Here is a 27,886-nt window from a genome sequence, read left to right as displayed (position 1 = left end):
ACTTGCCCAAGGTTATGCGGCTAGTGTGTGTGTGTGTGTGTGTGTGTGTGTGTGTGTGTGTGTGTGTGAAGTGTCTGAGGCTGGAACTAAACTCGGGTCCTCCTGACTCCAGGGCCAGTACTTTACTCACTGTGCCACCTAGCCACCCCAAATGGAAGGTAATTTTAACATCATATATAATTTTTTTTAAAATCACTTGTCACTTAACAATTATGTATGTCCTCAAGGGTTTTTGTTTGAGGGGCAGTGTGACTTAGTGATCAGGATCCTAGCCTGAAACCAGGAAGACCCAGTTAAAGTTCTGCCTCTGACACACACATGGGCTGTGTGACCCTGGACAAATCATATCCCAGTTCTCTAGGTAGATTTTTAATATAATAAGTTACACAGAGAAGATGCCAATTGGTACTGGAAGGGGTTTCCTCACCTGAACTCACAGGTCCAGTCCCCATCCCTATTCAAAGGATTTTTAGGAGTGCCTACAAGTGCCTTTCCTTGTTCTGCCTCAAACAGAATTTTAAAACAAAGATTAAATGGAACAAGAAAAGACGGATTTTGCTTTATTTAAGCTTGGTTCAAATTGACTTTGGTTTTAAACATCAGGGATTCTGTCTGACTGCTTTTCACTTCCCCTCTCTGACCTGACTATCCATCTCCTGGGACCTCTAGAGCACACTTTTTATTTTACTTTTCATCAGAAGTTCCTCCTTGTTAAGCTTCTGAGATTTCATTGCTTTTTGTATTTTGTGTGTGTGTATGTGTGTGTGTGTGTGTGTGTGTGTGTGTGTGTGTGTAGCTAAGGGCAGGATGGGAAAGGAGAAGTAGCTATCTACATATCTCTACTTTTATCTTATTTCATTAGTTCTTTATGACCTTTGAATCTTAGCTTTGGGCTTATTTTAAAGACCATTTTTGACTCATTCACTCATTTCTTTTTTTTCTTCTTCACTTGCATTCTCTTAAAATACCTTTCTGTCTATGGGTGTTTTTGGGGGGTGGAGAGTGGGGAGGGCTTCTTGGTATTTCCAGTGGTGCACAGGAGCTGATCATAGTGTCTCTGATATAATCATATTAACAACAGGGGAAAAAGTGTGGAAATGGCTTCTTGTGTTTCCTTAAACAAAGGCTTCTCCTCTTCGACCATGTTCATTTCCACAAAATAAGTGGGAGTTAGGTGGTGACAAGTGTCAGGTGACAAGGAGTCCAAGTGACAGATATCACAGAAAGGGATACCTATTCAGAGGTTGGAGAAGGATTGTTTGCTGCCTTGAGGACACTTCCTAGGGTGAGGCTTTTAAATGAGATTCCAGGAGTCTCATTTAGGATTTTCCAACCTCCCTTTGCAATTCTGGCTAGTACCAACTCCTCAGTGACTTACTCACCATTTCCTCAATTAAAACTAATGGTGGTTCTGTTGGCTGGTAATGCTGATCTCTAGGCTCTCCTCCAAGCTGTCTGCAGAGAGACAAATGAACTTAACTAGGCTCTCTTCATCACAACCTATGTTTTTGTGACTCAGTCTCTGTTCCCAGCCCAGTCTGCCTTGGAGTAATTATCCCTACACATCATTGTTGAGGGCTTATCAGTTATCTTGACAAGAGAATCAATCAGCAAGCATTTAATAAATGAACCAATTCCTATCCTCAAGAAGCTTATATCCTAATAGAGGAGACAATGGTGACCTATCAAGTATATTCAGAGTAAATATATAAAGAATAAAGAGAAACAAACACAAAATAGTTAAATACAAGATAATTCGAGGAGGACCCTAGCAGCTGTGGGGATCAGGAAAGGCTTGATATTTTAGAAATTGGTTCTTGAGATGCATGTTGAAGGGACTAAAGGATTCAATGACGTCGAGGTGAGGGAGGAGTGCATTTTAGGCACAGGGACTACCAGAGCAATGGTCTGGTGATGGGAGAGAAGGAACATGTATGAGGAACAGAGAGGTTAATTTTGCTGGATAGATGAGTACAGGAGAAGTATAATGACCGAGGCTAGAAAGATAGATTTGGACCAGGGGGTGAAGGGCTTTGAAAGCTAAATAGAAAAGTTCATATTTTATTGTAGAGACAGTAGGAAGCCATTGGGCTTGATAGAGAAGGAATAGTTAAATGATTAGATCTGCGATTAACGAAAGTAACTTGGGCAGCAGTGTAGGGGATGGCCTAGAATGGGGTGAGGTTTGAGGCTGGGACACCACTTAGGAGGATGTTGCAATAATCTAGGTATGAGGCAACAATCATGCAAACTAAGATTAAGGTTGTTTGAGTGAAGAGGTGTTAGATTCAAGATGCTGTAGGGGTAGAAATAGCAAGATTTGGCAATTGATTGGATATGTGGGGTGAGGGAGGGCAAAGAGTCAAAGATAATGCTGAGGTTATGAATCAGAGACCTTGGAAAGATTGTGATGCCTTTAACAGAATTATGGACATTTGGATGAGGCATGGGATTGGAGGGGAACATGAGTTCTGTTCTGGACAGTGTTGAGTTTGAGACATCTCTGGGACATTTATTTTGAAATATCCGAAAGGTAATTGGTGATTTGGGATTTTTGCTAAAGGGATAGACTAGGGTTGGACATAGATAAGAGAAGTTTGGGTGGGGAGGAAGAGGAAGCCATAATTAATTTGTAATCATACTTCTCTGACACAGACTTTAGATAGTATTTAACTATGATTTTAGTTTATATGTTTGTTTGCATTTGTGTGTATATATATATGTATGTGTGTGTGTATATGTCTAGTCAGTCAGTCAACAAACATTTATTAAGCACCTACTATATTCCAAGAACTGAGGATATAAGAAAAAAAGGCAAGGACAGTCTATCCTGAAGGAACTTAAGTTCTAATAGCAGAGAAAACATGGAAATAGGTACATATACAATATATACCAAATAGAGATGAAAGGCAGTCTGAGAAAGGGAAGGCACTAATAGTTGGAAGGGGGGTGAATAGTATTCAATTAAATGAGCATTTATTAAGTGCCTAATATGTGCAAGGCATTTGGGTGGGCCCTGGGGACATGGAGAACAAAAATTTTTTAAAGTCCCTACCTTCAAGGAGCTTGCATTATTGGGAATGAGGGCATACCCTATGCACACATTAGTAATAGTACAAAGAAAGCAGAGAGTTCATTAACATCTAAGGGAGATCAGGGAAGGCTTTACTTATACATGATAGAAGCAATTTCCACTCTTCCTTTGCAGTCTTGCAGAATTAAGCAAATCTTGCCTAAAATATAGCCTTGGGGCCTCTTTCTATTGCTTGTTAAATTTCTAGCCTAGATATGAACTGACAAAGTATATCAAAATAATACTAATAGCTTCTATTTCTATAGAGCAGGGGTTCTTAACCTGGGTTCACGGGTGGATATTCAGGGGTTTGTGAACTTGGATGAGAAAAAAACGGTATCTTTCTTTTCACTGACCTCTGTTTGAAATTTACCATTTCCTTCAATCATGAATACGGGCAATGGATCATATTAGCAGTGCCTGGCGCTTTTTTACTAATAAAAATCACACCATATTTCATATCATATTATAGTGCTGTGGATATCTCAAAATATGGTTTGCACTCTTCACTAATTTGAAATCGCTGTAATTATTAGACCTATCTCTAGCTCACATATGATTTCATTCTTTTCATCTACAGATAGTTTTTTCATACAATTGGTTTCCTATGTATTTTATGTTATGCATTTAATAATAATAATAGCTAACATTTAAATGGTGCCTACTATGTACCAGACAATATGTTAAGCATAGGAAATTATTCAAATATCTGCTATGGGTCAGGGACTATGCTTTACAAATATTATCTCATTTGATACTCACAATAACCCTGGGAAGTAGGTGCTATTACCACTATTTACAGTTGAGCAAACAGAGTTTAAGTGACTTGCCCAGGGTCATATAGCTAGTTAGTGCCTGAGATGGGATTTGAACTCAGATCAAGTTCCACCACATGGTTGCCCCATTTGAAAACGTTATTCTGAAAGAGGCCTATGGGCTTCACTAGATTGCCAAAGGGGTTCAGGACACAAAAGTTAAGGACCCCTGCTCTTTGACACCCCCGAGCCACACCTTCATAGAGGTGGGAGACCCACAGCTATTACACATTGCATGCATTTGGGGGCTTTTTAAATGCATCACTTAGTTTTGCTGATTTTTTTCCCTCTAGGAGAAAAAAATACTATTTGGTACATGGGAGGGGGAACAATGACAAAACCCGCTTTAAGGCTTAAGGGGGGGGGTAAGCTTTCAGGTTTAGAAAGTGCTCCCCTCATGGCAACACTGTGAAAATGGTAAGGAGCATCCCCCTTTTATAGATATTGTTGCTGTTTAATTTTTTTAGTAATGTCTAACTCTTTGTGACCCCTTTTGGGTATTCTTGGCAGAGATACTGGAGTGGTTTGTCATTTCCTTCTCCAGCTCATTTTACAGATGAGGAAACTGAGGCAAACAGGGTTAAGTGACTTGCTCAGGGTCACACAGGATGTTTCTGAGATAAAATTTGAACTCTTGAAGTGGAATCTTCCAGAGTCCAAGCCCGGCATTCTATCCACTGTTCCTCCTAGCCACCCATTTTTACAGATGAGGGAACTATAAAAATATTATATTTGAAAATCATAAGTTTTGTTCTTTGTCACAACTATTCTAATAGGAGAGTCAGTGCTGCTAACCTTTGAGGAGATCAGATGTTGCTTGGGTAGCCAGATCCACAGGGAAAGGAGGCATTAGTCGCCCTGGGGAAGCTGGTACAACGTTTGTCTTTAGACACACCTTGGATGTAGATTGAAGACCAGAGTGGCTCAGAAGGAATCCTTATTGATTGTACCACATTTCCACCCATGGTTGAATCATTGCACAAATTAAATACGGTGCTAGTAAAGCATGAGGCATTTTGCAATTTGGGTCTCAATTACTCAATTTGCATCTTGATTACCTGATAGCATCTGCCTGATCTAATAACATCTAATCACACAGATGCTAAACAAGAGATAAAGACAAAGAACTTGAAATGTGGTATGTGCCATCATGGACTGGAGAGGAATGATGAAGCCAGGAAGCACATTGTCCATATGATTCCTGCCTGTCAGAGCTGTGGAGGCGAGATCCATCCTTGGATTTCTGAAGCCCGTTATTCTAATGCCAAGTCATGAGACAGACCTCTTTAATGGTATCCCTCGATGGATGAGAGAATTGGAGACGATTAAAATAAGGGCTGCATTTTTTTTCAAGGGCAGAAGGCAAATTAGCAGCAGATTTAGGAAGGAAATAACAATAAAGGTCTAATTTCTTTTTTAAAAAATTGTAATATTTGCCTCCAACCTCAAATAGAATCAATAATTCATACAGCACTTTTAAGGTTTGCAAAGTACTCTCATCCATTATTTCATTTGTATTCCACTTCTAAGGCAGGTACTATGTTTCCCCATTTTATAGATGAGGAAAACTGAGGCTCAGAGAAGTTAAGCATTTTGTCAATGGTTACACAGCCAGTAAATGTCAAAGGTGGGATTTGAATGTAGGTTCATTTTGGATACGAATACAGCCCCTTGTCCAATAGTAGCAGCTAATTTACATAGCACTTTGAATTTTGCAAATCATTTTACAAATATTTCATTTTATTCTCATAACAACCTTAGGAGGTAGGTGCTATTATTTTCCCCATTTTACTGGTAAAATGACTTGCCTAGACCACACAATTAGCAGCATCAGAGACTGGATTTGAACTCGTCTTCCTGACTCAGGTCCAATGCTCTGAACCTAATTGCCTCTAATAATATACTACTCCCTGATCTTCTTCCAGTGCCTTTCCTAGTTCAATCTTTTTTACTCTTTATATTCCCTTTCTTTTCCCAAATACTAGACATTAATTTACCTTTGAAGATAGGTTCCCTAAATCTTTTTTTTTTCTTTTAGGAGGGGCAATTGGGGTTAAGTGACTTGCCCAAGGTCACATGGCTAATAAGTGTTAAGTGTCTGAGGCCAGATTTGAATTTAGGTCCTCCTGACTCCAGGGCTGGTGCTCTATTTACTGAGCCACCTAGCTGCCCCTGGTTCCCTAAATCTTAATAATGACAGCTTGTTTATAAAGTGTTTCAATCACAGCAGCCCAGGATGGTAGGTAGAGTAATATTATATATACCCATTTACAGATAAGGAAACAGGCTCGAAGAGGTTAAGTGACTTGCCCAAGGTAAAAAAGTTAACAAGAGACATAGCCATAACTTGAATATTGATGTTCTAACTCCCAGATTGATGCTCTTTCCAAAGCATACTGCCCCATTCCCTTTTTTCTATGTCTCCCTTCACCCCCAAATTAGACTTGCAGTTTTCTATTTGGCCTGAGCTTTCAGAATTGAAGGGAAAGATTAGAGGCAGGGGATAGGAGCATATCATGAAGCCAAAAAGCAATTCAGTATAGATCAAAAAATTGTTTGGACTAATTAAGCACCCCAGAGCTTCATTCAGGGATGTGATTTACAAAATGGAGATGCCCACCATTGCCACCAAGCTTTTATTGACTGTCTATAGAGTTCACATGGTAATTCAGATCAGAGTTTGTGTGAGACATAGTCTCTGCTCTCAGGGAATTTCTAGCCTACAGTGGAGACAATGAAGACAATATCAATTGTGTTGTAATTCTATTAACTCTGAACTTCATATACAAAAATAACACCTTCAGTTTTTCCAGTAGTATTGAATTGAGGTAGGTCTATCCATCTGTCCCCTGCTAAGTGGCCTCCTTTTAAAGGGCATTCAAACTTCAAGGAGGAAATGAACTAGATGCCTTTTAAAGGCCATTTCCCTTCTAAGAGCATACGATTCCTATTCTATCACCACCAAGTGTAAGAGCTACCATTTATATACAATTTATGGTTACAAAGTGCTTTGTGTACTTCATCTCTTGGAAACTTCACACCTGGTGTTGGGTGTGATGATCTCTACAGGCCCTTCCAGCTCTAGACCTCTGACCTATGAATCTATCCCCATGAAGTAGGTAGTACAAACATTATCCTTATTTTATAGATGAGGAAACAAGTTTGGAAAGATGAAACCATCACTCTGTCTCTCAATAGCACGTATTTACAAGGAAGCTGGAGAAGGTTAAGGATGCTGTCTTTGAAGAGGGAAGAGAGCAAAGCTAGTGAGCTCATGTGAGAACAGAGCCCCATCATGGAATCCTGACTGAATCGTGTTAGCATTTGTAAGAAAAATGGGGGCTGGTGCAGAGAAAGGGTAACAGACAGCTATAGGAAGAGGGTATAAAGGGAATGATTGACTTCCTACTTGGAACACTGGGACATAGGTAGGCTCTTTCCACCCTCATCCCAGGGAAGAATGGAGGCAGACACAGCAGCCTGGCCAGTGTAATGAAGACATGCCGGCTCTTTCCTCTGGGACTAGCTCCTTGAAATACTGCTCTAACATGACAGTTCTGGGCACAGTCATATATCTCAGATCATCTTTTCAAACAAATGAAAAACTGTTTCTTTCCAAAGCTAAGATCACTGGTCTCTCTCTGCATTCTATTTTCTTTGGTCATTAACTTTGGCCCCACCCTCCTCTGGGTAGAGTACCCCCAACCTGATGGGGTATGGGACCCAGAGGGAGAGTAAACAGTCAAAGGTTTTAAACCAACAGGACTGAGCAATGGTGATTCTATCCAAAGAGATGAAATTTGGGGAAAGAGGCAGGTTTACCGTAGGGGTTGAGGGAAGACAACAAGCTCTATTTTGGACACAACGAGCTTGCGATGCTAGTGGGACATCTAGGCAGAAATGTTCAGTAGGCAAAAGGAAATACAGGACCAGCACTCAGAGGAGAAATTGGGGCTGGTAGAGATTTATGAATTATCCGTGTGGAGTGGATAATAAGGACATCTAACATTTGCAAAGTGCTTTAAGGTTTGCAAAGCACTTCAAATATACAGCTTGATTTGATTTGATTCATTTGATTATTACCTGTGAGATGGGTACTATTATTAGCCCCATTTTACAGATAAAGGAATGGGATTAAATGGCTTGCTCCGGGTCCCACAGCTAGCAAATGTCCTAGGCAGAATGTGGGTCTCCCCTATTCCACACCCTATTCCACACTCTATCTACTGTGCCAGCTGGTGCCTCAGTTGAGATGCTAATTACAGAACCTGACAGTTAGAACATCAATATTCAAGTTATGGCTATGTCTCTTGTTAACTTTTTTACCTTGGGCAAGTCACTTAACCTCTTTGAGCCTGTTTCCTTATCTGTAAATGGGTATATATAATATTACCCTACCTACCATCCTGGGAGAGTCTTAGTGGGAGAAGGTCTTAGGGACACACATACTTTAAGGGGTGGGATGAGGTTCATGAACCAGCAGAGAAGATTTGGGTAGACAGGTTAGAAGGAGATCTAAATATGATCAATAGGTTTGTTCTGGTCCTGCTGGTGAGCTTTTCTGACCAGCACTAGGTTTGAAAGGGAGGGACCAGTCCAGGAATAGTTCATTTTGGAGGGAAACATGAAGCAGGGCTGGAAGGGAGAGAATTTTGGAGGGGTATGGATCGGAGAGAAAAGAGGGGGAAGAAGAGAGACAGGAGACAGTTGTGGTTGTGGTATAGCACAGAAGAGGCACTACATTGGCCATCGGAAGTCCTGAGTTTGCCATTTACTACCTTTAATAAGTATGTATGGGTGACTCTGATTAGGTCACTTGACCAAGCTTTAGTTTTATCTCTCTTACCCACCCATGCCCACTGAAAAAGAAAAACAAGACTCTTGTAAATAAATAATGCACAGTCAAGCAAAAAAAAACAAACCTCACATTGACCATACTCCTAGAATGTTTCATTCTGCCTCTTAAGCATATCACCTCTATCAGAAGAACTGATCAGAGTTCTTAAATTTTTCAAAGTTGTACGTCTTTAAATGTAATTGTTATTGTAGAAACTAGAACTGACATTTTAAAAATGTACCTAGAATACTGATTATTTCATGAAGGTAAAAACCTCAAGAGATTTTTTTTTCTTCTTCATCTGTCAAATGGGAGGAAGTTGAACAGATGGTCAGGTAGCCCATCTGCCTAACCAGAGTGTTCCTACAATCAAAAAGTTTTAGAACTGCTGCTGAAATAAACTGAAAAACAGACTGAAGCATGAAAATGAGGTAAAATCTCAAGTTTACTTAATTTTTCAGTAGAAGTGTTGTTTTTACAAAGTAAGAAAGATAGCTTAAGAAGAGGTAAATGATGTCTTTGAGCCTTTCATACAATTTGTAATTGGGATGTTCTGTCTCCCAATCCACTAATTAGAGAGAAAAGGAGGAACATCAACATGTTTTCTCTCCCAGGATTATTCAATTGAAATAGGATCTTTTTCCAATTGAACTCTTAGAATAAGTTTTCAATTCTTATTCTTGGTTCTTTTGTGAACTCATAGGTTTGGATGCTTTCTCCACCGGCACAAATCCAAACTCCTCTGACGATATCTTATCCTGGGTTATTCTTCCCCATGTTTTTCCATATCTTTCCGATAGAGGAACTTCACAATGTACAAAGAACCCTTCTTGTGTTCTTCAGGCACCGTGGATAGAATGCTGGAACCTGAAGTCAGGAAGATTTGGGTTTAAATTTGACTCCCAGACACTTATTAGCTGTGTGACCCTGGGCAAGTCACTTGTAAATGTAAAATCTCCAAATGTAAAATGGGGATAATAATGGCATCTGCCTTCCAGGATCTTTGGGAAGATAAAATGAGATAATATTTGTAAAGTGCTTTGTAAATCTTAAAGCACTATCTAAATACCAGTTATTACTTATTATCTTCATAATCATTAATAATGTCTATTAATAATCATTACTAGTAATAATAATGATAACAATAATATTAATAATCTGTTACTAGTCAGTGCAACACTCAGACTATTCATCCTGATCTCTCTCCTTTACTCATAGGATTATAGATCTAGGCCTGGTGAGGACTTTGGAGGACATCTAGTCCAATGGAAGCTTGAGAGGTTAACCAACTTGCCGAATGTTACTAGTACCAAGCATTTAGAGGTAAGATCTGCACCCAGGTCCTCTGACTTTAATACCAGTATTCTTTTTATTGTATCATGTGGTTTAGCAGAAAGATCACTGGGTTGGGAGTCACCTAAGTTCATATCTTGCCTCTGACGCTTACCAGTTGTATGAACATAATAAGTGAGTCACTTTGGTTTCAGTTTCCTCATCTATAAAATGAAGGTGGTAGACTAAATGGCTCTAGTTCTCTGTTCCTTCTGGCCATGTGCGTCCTTAATTATAGCTCTTAGACCACTTCATGCACGTTAGGCTTTCTTGGTAACGTGCTGTAGCCTACTTATACCCGCCATGTGTCTTTCAATTCCTGGTCTGGTCACTTGTAACTTTGATTTTTCTGAGACACTGAGGCTGCATGATTCATTGTTATTTAACTTAACCAAGAGAATAAATAGGGTTTGGACCTGTGATTTCATTGATACAAGAACCTCTGAGATGAGGGCACTCCCTCTACCAATGTAGGTCAGCACCTTCTTTGCAACTAAAGTCATAGAGATTTACACTGAGAAGTTGAGTCGTTTGCCCAGGATCACACAGCCTGTAGATATCAGAGGTAGGTCTTTACTTCCAGGATCTACTCCTGACCCTTTTTACCTTTCCAGGCTTCTCACATTTTACTCCATTGCACGAAGTCTATGTTGCTCTTCCTCAAACACAGACTCTACCCTGTGCCTTTTTATTGGTTGTCTCCCATACTTGGAATGCTTTTTCCTCACCTCTGTCTACTGGATTCCCTGGCTTCTTTCAAGACTAAGCTCAACTTCTACCTTCTGCAGAAGGCCTTCTTTCCTATGTCTGCTCCCACTGCTAGGACCTTCCCTCTGACATTACCTTCCATCTGCTCTGAATAAACCTTGATAACTTATATGCACATGGCTGTTTGTGTGTCATCTCTCCCATTAAAATGGGAGCTTCTTGAAGGCAGGGACTGGATTTTGGCTTTGGATTTTTCCTTTTCTTGCATCTTCTGTCCTTATCATAGTGTCTGCTTAATAAAAGCTAGTTGCCTATATGACTACTATGCAACATTACTTGTAAACAGATGGGCCAATGTCACGCAACTCTGAGTAATGCCGTCATTAACCATGTTTCCAGAGGACTGATGTTAAAGAAGGCCACCCACCTCTTTCCAGAAAGGTGATGCATAGAGTGTGTGTTGTACATGTAGTATAGGTATATGTTTTCATGGTTTTGTTCAAATGTAGCTTTGGTGAGAGAGACATGGCCTCTGGAATCTCTCCAAGGGAGACTTTGATTCTTGCCTGTAGAGGAGCAGGAAATTAGGGCTATGAGATAAGCCCACACTGCTCTTTCCTCAGCAAAGGGATATAATCTAAACTAAAATTATATCTATTACTTCCCTATCCTATAAAAATGAGGTTTGAGTCACTTTCCTGATCTCTGTCCCTTGACAGAGAAGTAGTTCTCCAAGCTGCAAGAAAGCCTGACTCCCTTCCCACCAAATGTCAGTTACAAAAAGACCATCACAGTGACAAGCAAACAAATCCATTTATCCAAGCTGAGAGCAGACAGAAAACAGAGGATTTATACAGATTAGAATATAATAGATAATACAGAGAGTAAATGGATCATCCCACTGGAAATAAGATGTCTCCTATCAAACGAGAGAGAGAATCCCCGATCTCACCCAAGGGGAGATTCCCCAAGTCTCCAGCACAGCAAACTGGAAATCGAGGACGTGCCAAAGCACCGGTCCCTCTACTTGTCTGCTTCTTCCCAAAACCTTCCTCTCCTTCCTCGGGCCTGAAGAAAGCCTAACTTCTCCCAAAGCCAGAAGCCAGAAAAAAGAAAATGTCTTTGCTTCTAAGCTCTCCAATTCCACTCGGGCATGGAGCATCGAATAAACATTCTTCCACCAACGTCTTATGAAAATGTACCAGGATTGAACCTCAGATTATAGATGAACTAAATATGCATAATGAGACATATTTTTTGAGATGGCCAAAATTGTTCCGGGAGTTTGTTTTGCTTGATTATGCACATTAGTGACAAGGGTTTTGTATTCTTCTCCTCTCTCAAATTCCCCCAGTGGGGAGGAAGAGTAGGAGGCAAGGAAAGTAACTGTTTTTTTAATTAGAAAAATAAACAGGGTCATTTCTCATAGTCTAAAAAACTTATTTTTTAAAAAATGGCTTATGTCCCAACCTACCTAGATTTTATTTTCAGTTGAAAACGCAACAAAAATGACAAAACAGCTCCAATATGGACTTAATTCTCATGTTTTCTTTTCCTCTGAGGTCCACAGTAACACATAAAGTAAACTTTCTTTAATACCCCAGATTAACTTGAACAAGATGCCATTTTCAAAGTGGTCCAAAGTAGTCAAGGGTGATGTGGAGTTCTTAGGAACTACAGCTTTATATCATTGAGAAGAGGTTCCTTTGAGAAATCTGAATTTTCTTGCTTGCTGAATGAGGAGCTCTGGCCACTGGCACCAGGGAAGAACCAGAGGAACTTGTTAAAGGATTATCTTACTGTGAATGGTCCAAGTAAATTAGAACTGCTGATAAGCAAGAAGAAATTACAAAAAAGGTTGATAAGAAATGACCCAGGTTCATGGGCCCTGGTATATGAGAAGAGGAAAAGAAATTTGGGCAAGGGGAACAAGAAATCAAAATCTCTCCCTGCTTTTGCCTAATAGAGGAAGAACTCAAAATATCTCAGAATACACTCTTCTACTTCACTTTTTTCCTTTTCTCTTCTTTTCTTTTTGGAGGGCAATTAGGGTTAAGTGACTTGCTCAAAGTCACATGGCTAGTAAATGTGTCAAGTGGCTGAGGTCGGATTTGAACTAAGCTCCTCCTGATTCCAGGGCAGGTGCTCTATTCACTGCTCAACCTAGCTGCCCCCTTCACTTTTTTCTTTCCTTTTTTTCTCTCTCCTTGGTGTTTCATTGTATGCCTATCCATCTCCTCCAGCAACTGGTGGTGATGCTGGTGGGATGCCTCCCATGATCCTTCAGGGCTGTTGTAGTCCTATAAACACATAAAAACCCATCCTTAAACATGATAGTACATGCTTGGAGGTAATGATCTGAAGGATTTCCTTTCCTAAGGAGACTCAGATACTATATTCACTCAGGGTTGTAGGGTTAGCCATGTGGGGGATATGAGGTTTTCTAATACTATATATATTAGTGCACAAGCTCCCATTGGTGTGCTTCCCCTCAAAATTACCAGTGGAGGATAATTTAGTCTACCAGGATTGGTTTTTAGGCAGGAATATGTACTATTTCCTAATATTGACTTATGAATTTATTGATGGAACAGCTGTTACAAAACATCACCTCCCCCCTCCAAACCCAGATCCTCTGAACACTTAGAAATTGACAAGGTCCTCCTCTGACCAAGAGGATCAATCTGAAATTTCCCCCTTCCTAAAGACCCTTTTTCCCCCCCAGGGGGTTAACTGGACCGTTCTCTCCTCATTTGTCATTCACTGGAAACCAAATCTCCACCAAACATTCAACATACTTAAGTTCTGATGTGGTGTTCTACTTTATATATTATACACAGGGCATGACTACACCTCCTCAGCCAGACCAAACACTCTTCCAGTCAATGTTACTTCAGTTAATCCTAGGACATTTCACATTTAATCTAATGTGTTTAATTGATTGGTTGATTGGTATTAGGACATTTTTATCACTTACTTTAAGAGGGCTGGAACGACTTGACTGATTTGCTCCATCAAGCCCACTTTCTGACAGTCTTTCTCTGTGCATCACACTTTCCAGTAAAAATTTTTGTGATGGAATCTGGCTAGATGCCCTTAACTTAGGCTGCCTCTCATCTACCCCAATGCTTCTCCCAGGATGATTGGCATGCTTTGGGAGCCAAGAAGCAGCTTGAGAGGACTCAGAGATTCTAATGATTCTTTTTTTACCTCCAACAGCTCCCCAGGTAATCTCCAGAAATGGACAAGTATCTTCATGAAGAAAAACAATTTGAAACAAGTCCAGGGCTCTGTCTGGAAACGGGGAACTTCAACTAATAACAAATGGTACTCCCTCATCAGCACAGCAAGATTTGAGTAACATTATTTCTTCTTGGCTCACACTGATAACCGGAGGCTCTTGCCTGTGCTAGTGTGGGCTGAACCTTCAGAAGAAGATGAGCATTCTCAAGAGTGGGATGGAGGAAGTGTCTTCTTTGTTTCAGGAGCTCTGACTAAGGATGGAAAGGAGAAACAAAAACCTGTTTCTTATTGCTCAATCACAGCCCACCCTGGTCATCTCACAATGTCAGGTGGTTTCTAATAGGAGAACGCCATTTTCTTGTTTCTTTCTTTTTTTAACTTTTAATAGATTTTTATTTATTTTGTTTAATATTTCCCAATTACATCTAAAAATAACATTCATTTTTTTTAGAAATTTTGAGTTTCAATTTTAATCTGCTATTTTCAGTGATAGCCACATGAAAACATGACTAAAATTTCCCAGTTACATTTAAAAATTATAACATCATTTTAATAAATTTTGAGTTTCAATCTGAATCTGCTATTTTCTATGATAGTCATATAGAACATGACTAAAATTTCCCAATTACATTTACAAATGATAAATTTTGAGTTTCAGTTTGAGTCTGCTGTTTTCTAAAAAACCGAATGACTAAATGACTAAAAGAGTAGCCCCCAAACTTGGCCTAAGCAGGGGAATCCTGATGCTCCTGAACATGTGGGTTCTTCTGAGCTCCTCTTCTTCCGCTGACTTCTGGAGAAACCCACCCTTGGCAGCTGCAGGCTCCCAGCCACCTCCATGCTCTCCTGCCTCTCTCGAGGCACCCTCTGCTTTTTTCTTTGCTCACAAGGAGGAGGGAAGCAGGTCTAAATCCAGAGCAAGGCCAAATGTGCTGCAAACAAACAACTGGTTGACTAAACTTGGCTTCAGCTGCAAGAGTGGCTCCTTCCACTCCCTCTCTGTCAGGACAGTGAGGAGTCACCAGGACTAGTGCCATTTCCTCTGGTGACCCAGTAAAGATGATGGACAAGGCCCTGAGTAGGAAGCTTTTACAAGAGATCTTTTTTGTCACTGAAGAGTGCTATAGGGATCTAATTGAGAAAGTTATAAATTACTTAAATCAAAGCCAGAGCCTAAGTGTCCCTGAAACTCACTGGAGCAGCATTACAAGAGTTTAGTTTGGTGAAACTGGGACACATTTGGGGGGAGGAAGAGGAGGAAAGGAGTACTGTGGGCTAACAGTAGTCATTGGTAACATCTGATAAATACCATTAGCTGCCCTGAGACAATAAAAAAATAAGACAGGCACCAAAATGCTGAAAAAAATTATTAATTGAAGATTTAAAAATTTAAATTAGATGAATGTTTGTTCAGGGCTTATTGTGAGCCCAGTGGTATGACACTGTGGCAGTGCAGTGTAGAGTAAAGAGTGTTGAGTCTGGAATCAGAGGGTCGTGATTTAAGTCCCATCTCTGAGATTTACCATCAATGTGAACTTGGGCAAATCATTTACCTTTCCTGAGCCTCAGCTTCCATATTTGTAAAAATGAAGGGGGTTGGAAGAGATAGCCTCTGAGGCTCTTTCCAGATCTAGATCTAGGATACCATGACTGAAGCTCCTTTAAGTTTCATTCAGGTTCTAAATCTATGGTCATGGCTATGAAGGAAAACTTCTGAAAGCTTGGAATGAGCCTTGAAAGATGATTAGGTTATACAGATGATCAGATTTGACTTGCAAAGGTGTAGTAAAAGACAATCTTGGGAAAAGGTAACTATATAAGCAAATGTCAGGATGCATCTGTTTGGAGATGGTGAGAAAATCTGGTGATAAAAGTTCACTACATTATCAGGGTGTAGAGGTTAATGGATAGGTATTGTAGGGCTAGATTATGAAAGTCCTCGAAAGCCAGGAAGAGGAATTTGGATTTGAATCACTGGGCAATGAAAGCCATTTTTGATTACTCTTCAAAGAAGAGAAGTAATGAAAGATAATTTTTTTAACGATTAACTTGATGATTTGTTACTAAAACCCTCCTTAGATACCTTCTTATAGAGGTGATACTGGACCCCTGAAGTCTACGACAGCTGGATACAACACTGCTAATACGGGGTGGGTTGTGGATAGAGCAGGACTTGGTATTATGGATACCTGGGTTTACCTCCTGTCTTTGACATGTCTAGCTGTATGATCCATGGCTTGGGCAAATCTACTTAAGTTATGTGAGCCTCAATTATGTCATCTGGAAAATGGGAAGCACCTACCTCACAGTCCTGTTGTGAGGATAAACTGATATAATGCTCATAAAATCACGTGGGAGGATCTTAATGTGCTTTATCAATATGACTTTTTATAATTTCAGTACAGACTTGGCGTTGGGTTGTGTCTCTGTTATCTGAGAACAATTAAATTTATAGAGTCTCACTCATCATCAGAAGATTGGCCACATAAACTTGTGAAGTACTGGCCAATAAGAGTTTTGTGTGTGTGTGTGTGTGTGTGTGTGTGTGTGTGTGTGTGTGTGTGTGCTGTCACTTAGTTCTGTGGGACAGAGAAGACAAGTCAAATAGAGTTTTTATTAAGCACCTATGTTCAGGCGCTGTGCTAATAACGGGCATCCACATGGATGAAAACATGGATCTTTGGAAACCTTTAAATAAGTCTGCTAGTAATGAATAAGATGGATTGCAGGGGGAAGAGATCAGAGGCAGGAAGAGGAGGCAGCAGGCTCTTCTGGCAAAATGGGTGAGAGGTGAGAAAAACCTAGACTGGAATGGCAAAACCATGTGTTGTTGTGAAGAGATATATGGGAGGGCCTGGAGTCAGGAAGACATCTTCTTGCATTCAAATCTGGCCTCAGACACTTACTGTGTGACCCTGGGCAAGTCACTTAACCCTGTTGGCCTCAGTTTCCTCATTTGTAAAATGAACAGGAGAAGGAAATGGCAAACCACTCTAGTATCTCTGCCAACCTCCCCCCCCAAAAAAAACCAAAACCCAAATGGGGTCATGAGAGAATCAGACACAACAGAAACGACCGAATGACAAATTATGGTGCTTCAGGAAACTCTTCCATGGAATATAATGGAGAGTGGGAATGGAAGATGTGGTTGGGAGGCAGTTATTTATTTCAGTCATTCATATACATCCTGTAGACAAAAACAAAGCAGCTTTCTTAATGTTTACAACACCTTTCTTTCAGGGTTTTGGTGGGAATTAAATAATATCACATGTGAATTAGCACCTTCAGTGTGGAAGACCAGGCTGACTTCTGTAGTGTGGTAAAGCCTTTGGAAGAAAGGAAAAATCCCTTGACATTTCATGGGGAAATTTGGGACAGGTGGAGAAGAAGCTTCAAATAACTCTGACATTCAGGGTGTCTGCATGACTTTCTAGTGAGAGTTTGGCTTGTCAGGACCATGTCATGCTTAGCTTCTGAGCTCAGTGACTCGTTTTCACGGTTAGTGAAGCTTTTCATTTTTGTTTTTGGAGTCAGTCGCCATGAAGTTTTCAGCCTCCTTTGCTGCACTGTGATTTTGGTCCCCAATGAAGCCTATCCCTCCTCTATCCAGGGGGCCCTACCTCAACCTCTCATGAGTTATGTGGACCATTCATTAAAAAGCTTCTTTTTTGAAAGCTTTTTGCATCCCGACCACTCCTTTGGGAGACAAATCTCCTCCAAGTTCATCAAACTGCTGATCCTTACCAAATCGATCCAGACTTGAGGGACCATTTTTGACAGGTAATTTATCTTTGATCAAAATTGTTCTATCTGGCAGTTAACAAAGTTAAACTCCTGCTTAATCTTTCAAGCAGTGAGTTAATTAGCATTCAGGTGAAAGTGATGGACCTGGGCAAGGCATGAAGAAAGTATGAGTCCAGATAAAAGTTAATGCTATATTTTCCCCACCACAGAGGTAAAAACCTAATGGCTGTAATAACTATTCTCAAATGTCAAGTGTGTTTCTGAGAGACTGGAAAAAGTTGGCAGCAAACCTTTACTCTATAATATTGATGGCATTCAAAATGAAGTCACTGAAAGTCAGGGCTGGAGTTCACAGTCTAAATCTATTCAAAAACAGGAAGAAAATCTCACTTTCAATTTAATTTAGTCCCATTTTAGTTTGAGTCATCATAAGATCATAGAAAATAAAATAAGTTTATGACACATATATAGCTTCTGAATAGTTTTCTTTTAAAAAGAAAAAAAAACCCTTTATTTTTGGTGTCAAATTCTCTCTCCTTCCAGCCATTCCCTCATCCACTAAGAAGGCAAAAAATATGATATCATTTATACATATGAAGTCATGCAAAACATATTTTCACATTAGCCATGTTGCTGCGGGGTGGAGGTTCAACTCGGCAGGGAGCGGTACAATGGGAAAGGGGTTAGCAAGAAAAATGGGAAGGAAATCTCAGAAAAAGAAAAGGTTGCTAACATTGCTTGGCCCTACCACTGCTGAACACCTACTGAGTAAGTCTATAATCATTCACATTCTATAAGGCTTGATGGTTTACACATAACAACTTCGAGGCAGGTAGATATCACACACATTTTCAAATCTCCATTTTACAGGTGAGAAACTGGAAGTTCAGGTTAGAAGACTTGTCCATGGTCACATAATAAGTGTCTAAGCTAAAAACTCAAGCCAAGGACTCTGAATCGGTTGCACTTTTAAAAACACCACATTATTTCCTGCTTGTGCCATGGCATTGTATACACATCACACTGTCAGCTCTTCTCAATCAGGGCTTCACATCAGACAGAAATAACAATTTTGCTTAGAAGAATGTCACCTTTGTCCCAAAATTCATTGGTGTGGGACTCTCTCCTCTCTTGCCAACTTTGGCAGGGAATTTGTCTCCACCAAAAAGGAGAGAGAACCACATAGATCAATGGGTTTTGGGACAGTGAACAATACGATCTCAGAAGTTCCTGCTGACTCTGAGATGCTGTGATTAAAATATGGCCTATAACATTCAATAAAAGAGAACTTATTAAGTTTCTCCTATGTGCCAAACATTGTGCTAACCACTGGAGATAGGAAAACAAAAGCGAAACAGACTTTGTCCTCGAAGAGTTTAGATTCCATCGGGGGAGACTAGGAAAACCTCCAACTTTTACTCCTGGGATGGATTTCTTATGCCCTTTCCCATCTCCTCTCATTTAAGCAGAATAGTCATTCATTGTTTGATACATTGGAGCATCTACTCTGTGCCAGGGACTGGGCTAAATTCTTGGGGCACCAAAACAAAAAAAAAATGAAAGTCTTCCCTCACAGAGCTTCCATTCTGACACTGTGGGGATAAAACACGTACATGGAGGAGGAAATGTGAATACAAAGCGATGGTTTTTGTAGGGGTGGGCAGGACACTCCTCACTGATGGGAACAGGAAAGGCCTCCTATATAATAGGCAGCAGCCAAACAGGGTTATTCTGGAAGCTGGAGATGCTCAGCTGCTGAGGAGAGAAGGGGATGGATCCCAGGCTTGGGGGACAGCCCATGCAAAATCACTGAGACAATAGATGGAAAGTCATGCATGGGAAGAACAGGAAGGCCAGTTTGATTGGAATAGAATCTGTGAAGGAGGAATAACATATATTAGGTCTGGATTTGAAGGTTCTTGACAGACAGTGAAAGAACTGAAATGCCAAACAGAAGAATTTATTTTTTTATCCTAGAGGCAAGAGAGAGTGTCTTGAGTGGAGGAATGACCTGGCTAGATCTGTGCTTTAGGAATATCCACTTTGCAGTTATGTGGGGAATGGGGAAGAGAGGGGAGAGGGGAGAAACTCTAAGCTAGGAGGCTAATTAGGAGGTAATGGCAATAAGTGCAGGGAGGGGTGATGAGGGCCTGAAGGAGGGTGGTACTTGTGTGGCTGGGCCAAGATGCCAAGCATATTCAGAGGAACTTTGAAGAAATCCTTTAGGCACCTTTCTTAAATCTACAGATGAGGAAATGCACAGGAAAAATCCCAAATCTTTGGACCTTGTCTGGTTTCTTCTCCAAACTCTGAAATGTGACCAGTCATTTCTGAAAATATACTAGGAGAGTGAAGTCAGAAACTGGCACCTGGGCTATTTCAGGTAAATTCCCAACTCTTGGAAATCTTGAAAACTGTCACAAACACATCTTCAAAGCACCATAAGCACTTGAACCCTTGCTGTTAAGGACAGGAGCCTGCAGCTCAACTGCTTGGATAATCATGACAATCTCATTTCATAGCAGAAGCCCTCATCAAGGCAGAGTGAGGATAAGCAAGGGGCTTCTGTTTGCCCTGGTAATTTGAGGACAGAGCAGAAGGTCTGGAGTGCTATTCAACTCAGAAAGACCAGGGAACTAGAGACTCCATGGTCTGAATGATGAGGAGAAGAAGCTGGAACCTGGTCCGTTACATGCTGTGTGTAATTATCAGCACCAACATATATTTAATGTATACCTATACTGCATGTGATGATGCAGCATAGAGAAGTGACTAGAGGGCTTACCCTGGACCAAGGAATCAGCCTGTCAGTCAACGCATGTTTACTAAAGAACCTAGTATGTGAAGATACTGTGCTACACACTGGGGATACAAGAGGAGGCAAAAAAACAACCAACCAAACATATAAACCCCCAAAGCCAGTCCCTGCTCTCAAGGAATTCACCATAAGATGGGGGAGAAAATAATGCAAACAATTTTTAATGAACAAGATACATACTGGATAAATTTAGGGACTCTCAGAGAGTAGGCATTAAAGTTCAAGAATTCAAGGGATCAAGGAGGTGAAGATGAGGAGGGAATCACCAAATTCTAGAACTGGAAGAGGTCATCTATTCTAATGCATAGCCCAGAGTAATCGCTACAATATGCAGTATGGATTTAGAGACTTCCAATAAGGGGGATCTCACTACCTTCCTAAGCAGCCTTTGGATGCTTACACCTTTGCACAGCTCTAATCAGTAGGTTTTCCCGAACAGGCAGCCTAAATTTACATTTTTGACATTTCCAAACATTGCTCCTTGCTCTGACCTCTAGAGCCAAATACATCAAATTCTTGAATTCTCTTCTCCACGTGACAGTCCCAGTTACTTGAAAACAGCTGTCCTGTCCCTCGAGTCTTCTTTCCTCCAGGTTAAACATGCTCAGCTCCTTCCATCAAGTCTCCTAAGACACAGGCTCTTCATCATCCTGACTGCCTGCTTTTAGATGCTCTACCATTCATCAATATCCTTCTTAGTGTGCCCAGAATGATATCCCGCGTGTGGTCTCATCAGGGCAAAGTACAGAGGTAGAGTACTTTAGTGGGAGTTTGGAATCTAGGGTCTAGTTTCACTAATTAGCCAAGTATAATTCAGAAAATTACTTATTCTCTCTAGGACTCTTTTCTTTTTTTTATTTTTGGAAGGGCAATTGGGGTTTAGTGACTTGCCCAAGGTCACACGGCTAGTTTTGTGTTAAGTGTCTGAGGCTGGATTTGAACTCAGGTCCTCCTGACTCCAGGGCCAGTGCTCTATTCACTGCATCACCTAGCCACCCTAGGACTCTTGATATATAAAACAAAGGGGTTGAATACAATGGTCTGTGAGGCCTCTTCTATCTCTACCAATCTATGATTCTGTGATGTATCTCATGCATCACCTAATAAGGACCCTTTAGGGATCCTGGAATAGGAAAGGAAGACTGAATTATGTCTAGTATAGTTTTAGTGTTTGGTACATTTTATTATAAGCAAATTATCTGCAAATTTGTAAACTATTTATTATTTATGTGATTACTCCACTAACTAAAATTTAGCATTTTGTTAACCATAATCACCCATTCCATGACCATGCCTGGAAGCTCACTGCATATTGATACAAATACCCACAAATACTTGACCATCAATAACTTAAAAGAACAAAATATAAATGGTACAGCTGGATTAGTGACAATATTGGGGCAAAATTTTCGCTTTGGGCAGGTCACATGGAAAAGATGACAATTTAGGCATGACACTCTCTTAAGACATCATTTGGTCAGTGATCAGATACTTCAGCTTTGGAAAAAGCTGGGACTACTACCATGAGTTTAACCAATGCTGGGTTTAAGAATTCCAAAGTCACATTAATTGGAGCTCAAGGAATCATAGATTAAGAACCAGAGGGACATTAGAGGTTATCTAATCCAGTTGTGTCAAATTCAATAGAAACAGAATCTTTGACTTAGAAAACCACAAATTCACATCATCAGTGTTATATTTTATTATTATATATTTTGCTAAACATTTCCACATTACATTTTAATCTGGTTCCAGCCGCACTTGTAAGTTTTTTGGACACCAAGTTGGACATCTCTGACCTAGTTCAGTCCTTTCATTTTTTAGATGAGGAAATTGTGGCCTGAGGAAGGGAAGGTACTTGTCCAGTCATGGCACTGGGTTTGAAATCCAGATGCTCTGACTTCCAAGCTAGCATTTTCTCTGCTGTACCGATGGCCTCTCCTGTCATGGACTGGCTAGACAGTGGTTGTGAAATGTAAATCTTAAAAAAATGAGAACATACAGTCTTTATCTTAGCAGAGAGGTCCAGCAGAGACAGTCTGGGTTTGGGAATCAAGAGAACTGGACTGTGATACCAATTCTATTATAGACTTGCTAGGGGTCTTTGGGCAAGTCACTAAATCTCCATATTTCTGGTTTCTTCTCTAAACATAGGAATAAAATCCTCCTTTTCTTCTATATACCCCTAAATGGCTATATATTAGATGAAGTTAAATGATTGCTGGAACAAACAAGAAAACCATGAGAAAGAAATAGGAATGACTCAGAAAAATTGCAGGATTTGGGGGCAATTCCCTCTGGAATTCTCAGACACGGGGACAACCGAGAGACTGGGGAATATGACAGAATGGGAGGGAAAAATAAGATTAATAGTAATTTTTATACGACAGAAAAGAATTGAAAATTTCTGACATTTTGCTGTGTGACTCTGGCAAATTACTTAACCTCTCTGAGTTTCAGTTTCCACCTTTGTAAAATGAAAAAGTAGAACTGTATGGTTTCTAGGATCCCTTCCAGCTCTAAATCTATGATTTTATGACCTAAGTTCCAAGGGTTGATACACTGTCTTCCAACTCAATTCAATATTCCTTTATTAGTGGGGCTACAGCAAAAAAGAACCTGCCCTCAGGGAGCATACAGTTAAATGTGGAAGGGGGAAAAGGAGAGAAAACAAATACAAAAATAACTATGCTCTAAGGCAGACTGTGATTAGGGCAAAAGGAGACATTCTCAGATGGTTCAATGAGAAGTCTGAGCAGGGAGTGGTCACTTTCACCTGTGGGAAGGGTTTCTGGGGAAGGCTTTATGGCATCAGTTATGTCTTAGCTGGGCCAGGAAGAAAAAGATTCTCATGGATGTAGAGGGATGTAGTTAATTATTGGTACATTGTAGATAGACTGACCGAGAGCTAGGTGGGTTCAGTGAATAGAGTGCCGGGCCTAGAATATGGAAGACTGAGTTCAAATCCTGCCTCAGACACTTATTGGGTGTGTGACCCTGGGCAAGTCACTTAACCCTGTTTACCTCAGTTTCCTCATCTGTAAAATGAGCTGGAGAAGGAAACAGAAAACCACTCCAGTATCTTTGCCAAGAAAACCCCAAATGGGGTCATGAATAGTTAGACACGACTGAAACAACTGAATTACAAAGATAGACTGAGTCATAAAGCTCAAACATGCTATAAATGGAAGAAACATATTCTCAAAATCACAGATCTAGAAGGAACCTGAGAAACTATCTAGGCCAATTTGTTCATCCTACAGATGAGGAAAACAAGGCACGGGACACTTAAGTGGCTTGCGATAACAAAGGTAAGGAAGTATCAGAGGCAGGATTTGAATGCAGGTTCTTTAGAGGTTAGAGCCAGTACTATTTCCACTCTGCCACCCACACTACAGTTTGGTAAGAATTAAAGAGTAGGGCATTGAAGCAGTCTCATGGTAATTTGACTGTACTCCAAGAGAAAATGTTTTAGCCATAATATGATATGTTTTTCTTTAAAGTGTGGCAAGCTTTCACATATCACGGCAATATAGTTGTCACCGTGAGGATTGTTTCTGAAAAAGCAGAGGTGGTAGCAAGGAATAACGTGGCAGTCGACAAATTGTGCTTAGAATGATTCTGTGAAGCTCCAGAAGGATTAATGGGTGAAAGTTTCACAGCGGCAGATTTGGGGCTCAATTTAACTGCTCCCAATTAGAGCCGTCCAACAATGAGCTGGTAAAGTCACAAATCTCTTCTTACTGGAAGTGTTTCAAGAAGTCCCTCGTTGAGGGGCATTGTGCTGTTTTCCCATGCATGCTTCAGGCATCGGAACAGACGAGAAATCCTATAGGGTCCGTTCCAGTTCCAACATTCTATGATTCTGTGGAAGGCTAGAGATGTGGAGCTATGGCCCATGCACCTTCCCAAAGGGAAACTATTGAAAACATGCACATTCTCCTGTAACAAGAATTTAAATATTTTATGTTTGGATGGTGGAAGAAATATAAACATCCAGACATGGAGCCAGGCTGCTCAAATAGTTCCTCTATACGTTTGCTAGCAACAAAGGAGGGTCAGAGTCTGAGAGAAAACTCAGGGAATGTAGAGAATGTGGACAATCCTACAGCAGAATGCGCAGAGTTTCTGTGCTCATGAGCTGTATTCTAAGGGAAACTTCCCTGATTACCTTAGGGGGAAGGGTACAAGCATTTGCTAAGCACCCACTATGTGCTGGACCCTGTGCTAAGCCCTTTACAAATATTTATCTCATTACTTATTAGGGCTCACTCTCCCACTCCTTTTCAGGCAATTATTTCTGTACTTACCTGTTTACATGTTGTATCCCTCTAGAAGAATGTAAGTTCCATGGGGGCAGGAACTGTGGGTTTTCTGTTTTTTTTTTAGTCTTTGTATCCTATATGTCTTAATGATAAATATGTGTTGGATTGGACAACCCAATTTGTTGAAGACACTGAGAATATTTGTCCTAGAGAAGAAAAAACTCAGAGCAACTTGATAGTTCTCTCTTCAAATATTTGAAGGGCTGTCAAGTGGAAAGGGGATTAGGCTTGTTTTATTTGTGCCCCAAGAGCAGAACCAGGAACAATGGGGTGCAAAGAAGCAAAATTAGGCCAGATGTTAGGGAAAGTTTCCTATTCATGACAACTGTCCAAAAGTCAAATGGACTGCTTCAAGAGGTGGAACTCAACCTCTGTAGAACTCAAAAGGTTAGATGACCACTTGTCATGTAGATTAGACAGCAGAGATTTCTTTCAGATCTGGGTTGGACTAGATGGCCACCTGGGTCTCTATCAGTGACTAAAATGGAGAACTGTGTGGAGGTAGTTGGAGCTAAACTCAGGGCCAAAAGCATGACTGTGTCATATTTTCCAACAGAGAATTGCTGTAGAAAACTGATGGTATTTAGAGGGTTGAGGTTGGGGTCCTACTTGATGACTAGGGAATGCACTAGTAGACCTTACAAAAATGTAACGACAGCTTGACAAAAAATCTGGTCCATGACTCAGAACCCACTTTTTCAAACTAGGTAAGAGAGCAGGAGCTACTAATTTCAGAACTCTATCTCTGCTTCATCTCTGAGGCCAATCCCCTAACTACTATCTTGTGGGGCATCTCCAATTCTTGGAAGACCTGTCCTCAGGAAGACTTGTCCTTCCTGCCTCCACCCAACATCCTGGCTTTCTGAGAATCTGCCCAGACTACTGGAAAAAAGCCCAAGCCTACCTCTAAAAGGTTATTCATGCCTTACATGCATATGCATGGTAAACTGAATTAGGATGGTCTTCACACGGGCTGTTTCCTATGCCTAGAATACTCTCCCTTCTCACCTCCTCCTCTCAGAATTCCTAACTTCCTTCAAAGCTCAGCTAAAGTGCCACCTTCTACATGAGGCCTTTCCTGATTCCCTCCCCCCACTCCCTGAAGTTACTTTGGATATGTAAGGCCTCCTCTAGAAGTGAGGCAGGGAGAGGGGAAGAGTGGCTTGGGCCATTCCAAAAGACAGAAGATGGCCAAAGGGTATAGATTGCTCCAGGAGATGATGGCTAATGGAAGACAAATCCCTATTCCCTACCCCTTCAAATGGGTGCAATTGGTGCCTGTTTCTAAAAATGTTCCATTATTCTATTATAAACTGTATCTAACAGAATTAATTTTATTCCTCATAAAGTACTGTAATTGACCAAGACATTTTTATTTCCTTGTGTATGTTGCTTAATGGCATGAAGGTATGGGGATAGCTCTGGAAGTCACACAGGAGACAGTGAACTTTCCCAGCATAGGGCTGGCATCCCAACCCCAGCCTATTGTTAGAAAGTTTTTCTTTCTCTCTAACTGGGGCATAATCAAGAGCTATTCATATGTTTTATAACCATGCTCCCAAGGGCAAAACTGGGTCTTTCTGTCTCCCCTACAATGAACCTGTCCTGTGATTTTGCAGTATAACTCTGGTGCCTGACTCATGAAAATCAGTGTGTTATAGGCTCCATGAAGATACCTGGTGATATATCTCTATTTCTATCCCTATCTCTATCTCCATCCATCCATCCATCTATCCATGCATCATCATCATTATCATCTCTCTCTTTCCCTCTCTCCTTCTCCATTTCTCTCTCTCTCTCCCTCCCTTTCTCTCCCTCTCCCTCCCTCCCTCTCTCCCCTTCTCTCACTCCCTCTGTCTCTCCCTCCCTTTCTCTCCCTCTCACTCCCTCCCTCTCTCTCTCTGTCTCTCTCCCTCTCCCTTCCTCCTCCTTTCCCTCTCCCTTTCTATGTCTCTCTCTCTGTATCTCTGTGTCTCTCTCTCTGTCTCTGTCTCTCTCTCTGTCTCTGTCTCTCTGTCTCTGTCTCTCTGTCTCTGTCTCTGTCTCTCTCTCTCTCTGTCTCTCTGTCTCTGTCTCTGTCTCTGTCTCTCTCTGTCTCTCTCTGTCTCTCTCTCTCTCTCTCTCTGTCTCTCTCTCTCTCTCTCTCTCTCTCTCTGTCTCTCTCTCTCTCTCTTCCAGGAGAATGTAACCTTGTTGAGGGAAGGAACAGTTTTATTTTTTTCCTTGTATCTTCATGGTAGTCCCCAGCTGCAGGAGGATAAAGAGGAGGTCTCAACAGGAATTTGGGGTAGGGGCTCCATACCCCTGGCTGCTATGGGAGGGATCCAGTATCAGTGCCTCTATACCCTGGCTCCCCTCAGGGGTTTGTCTGCCTAACCCTATAGGGAGATGGTGTAATGGGAATGCAAATTTGGAAGATCTTCTCTGCCCCTAGGCTAAAGTGCACCTGAAGCCTGGGTTGGGAGGCTTGTTTTTCAGTAGATACTTCTTGATTGGCCAGTGAGTCAATAAGATTGTTACATTCTCTGAGCCAGGAGATGGGTATATAAGCCCTGATGTGTAGCTTTGTTTTGGGACTCACTTTGAGAAGTGTTCTGTGATTTGATCTGAATTCTGGGAAGCCGTTGTTGAAAGTCCCCCGGCTTTGAAAAACCCAGATGTGGAAACCCAGATGTTGACTGGGTATGGATGTAATGGTTGGACAGTTTGGAAATCTGTCTACTTGATCTGTTTCTGTCTTGATAATTCTGCCTGTATGCTTTGAAGTTCGGGGTGCTGACCTTTTTCCCCTGAACAAGGTAAACGATATATGTCTGACTGATTAAAGTAAGCTTGTTAACCCATTTTGAGTTGCTTTCCTTTAACAAAGCAGATGCAAGAACCTGTGGTAGCTGCAAACCCTGAGGACGCTTGGGGTGCTTGCTGCTACAGATGGTCAGTGCTGAGGGAGATTTTTGACCACTCTGGAGCAGAATACCAACTGCACATCCA

The 27,886-nt window shown here is 40.9% G+C and overlaps 1 protein-coding gene and 1 long non-coding RNA gene across 4 annotated transcripts in view; one reads left to right on the top strand and one right to left on the bottom strand.

Moving 5' to 3' along the window:
* LOC138143602 (uncharacterized) overlaps positions 1–14,844 on the top strand; it is a 41,632-nt gene extending 26,788 nt beyond the window's left edge. The window contains exons 1-3 of one of the 2 annotated variants that reach the window (XR_011163743.1): positions 9,040–9,156; positions 9,944–10,048; positions 13,985–14,844. This is a non-coding gene — a long non-coding RNA (uncharacterized lncRNA). Of the gene's footprint in view, positions 1–9,039; positions 9,157–9,943; positions 10,049–13,984 lie in introns of those variants that run through there. The other variant, XR_011163744.1, reaches the window with a different exon arrangement.
* Positions 1–27,886, bottom strand: part of GNG4 (G protein subunit gamma 4) — an 88,728-nt gene that overhangs the window by 47,902 nt on the left and 12,940 nt on the right. The window lies entirely within an intron of this gene.

This window comes from Petaurus breviceps, unplaced genomic scaffold (genome assembly GCF_028583685.1).
Source record: "Petaurus breviceps papuanus isolate PSGF00001 unplaced genomic scaffold, PetGlider_PUasm1.0 90650, whole genome shotgun sequence".
In the NCBI taxonomy this organism is placed as follows: Eukaryota; Metazoa; Chordata; class Mammalia; order Diprotodontia; family Petauridae; genus Petaurus; species Petaurus breviceps.
Note: the sequence above shows the minus strand (reverse complement) of the source record. Positions and strands in the feature narration are given on the sequence as shown.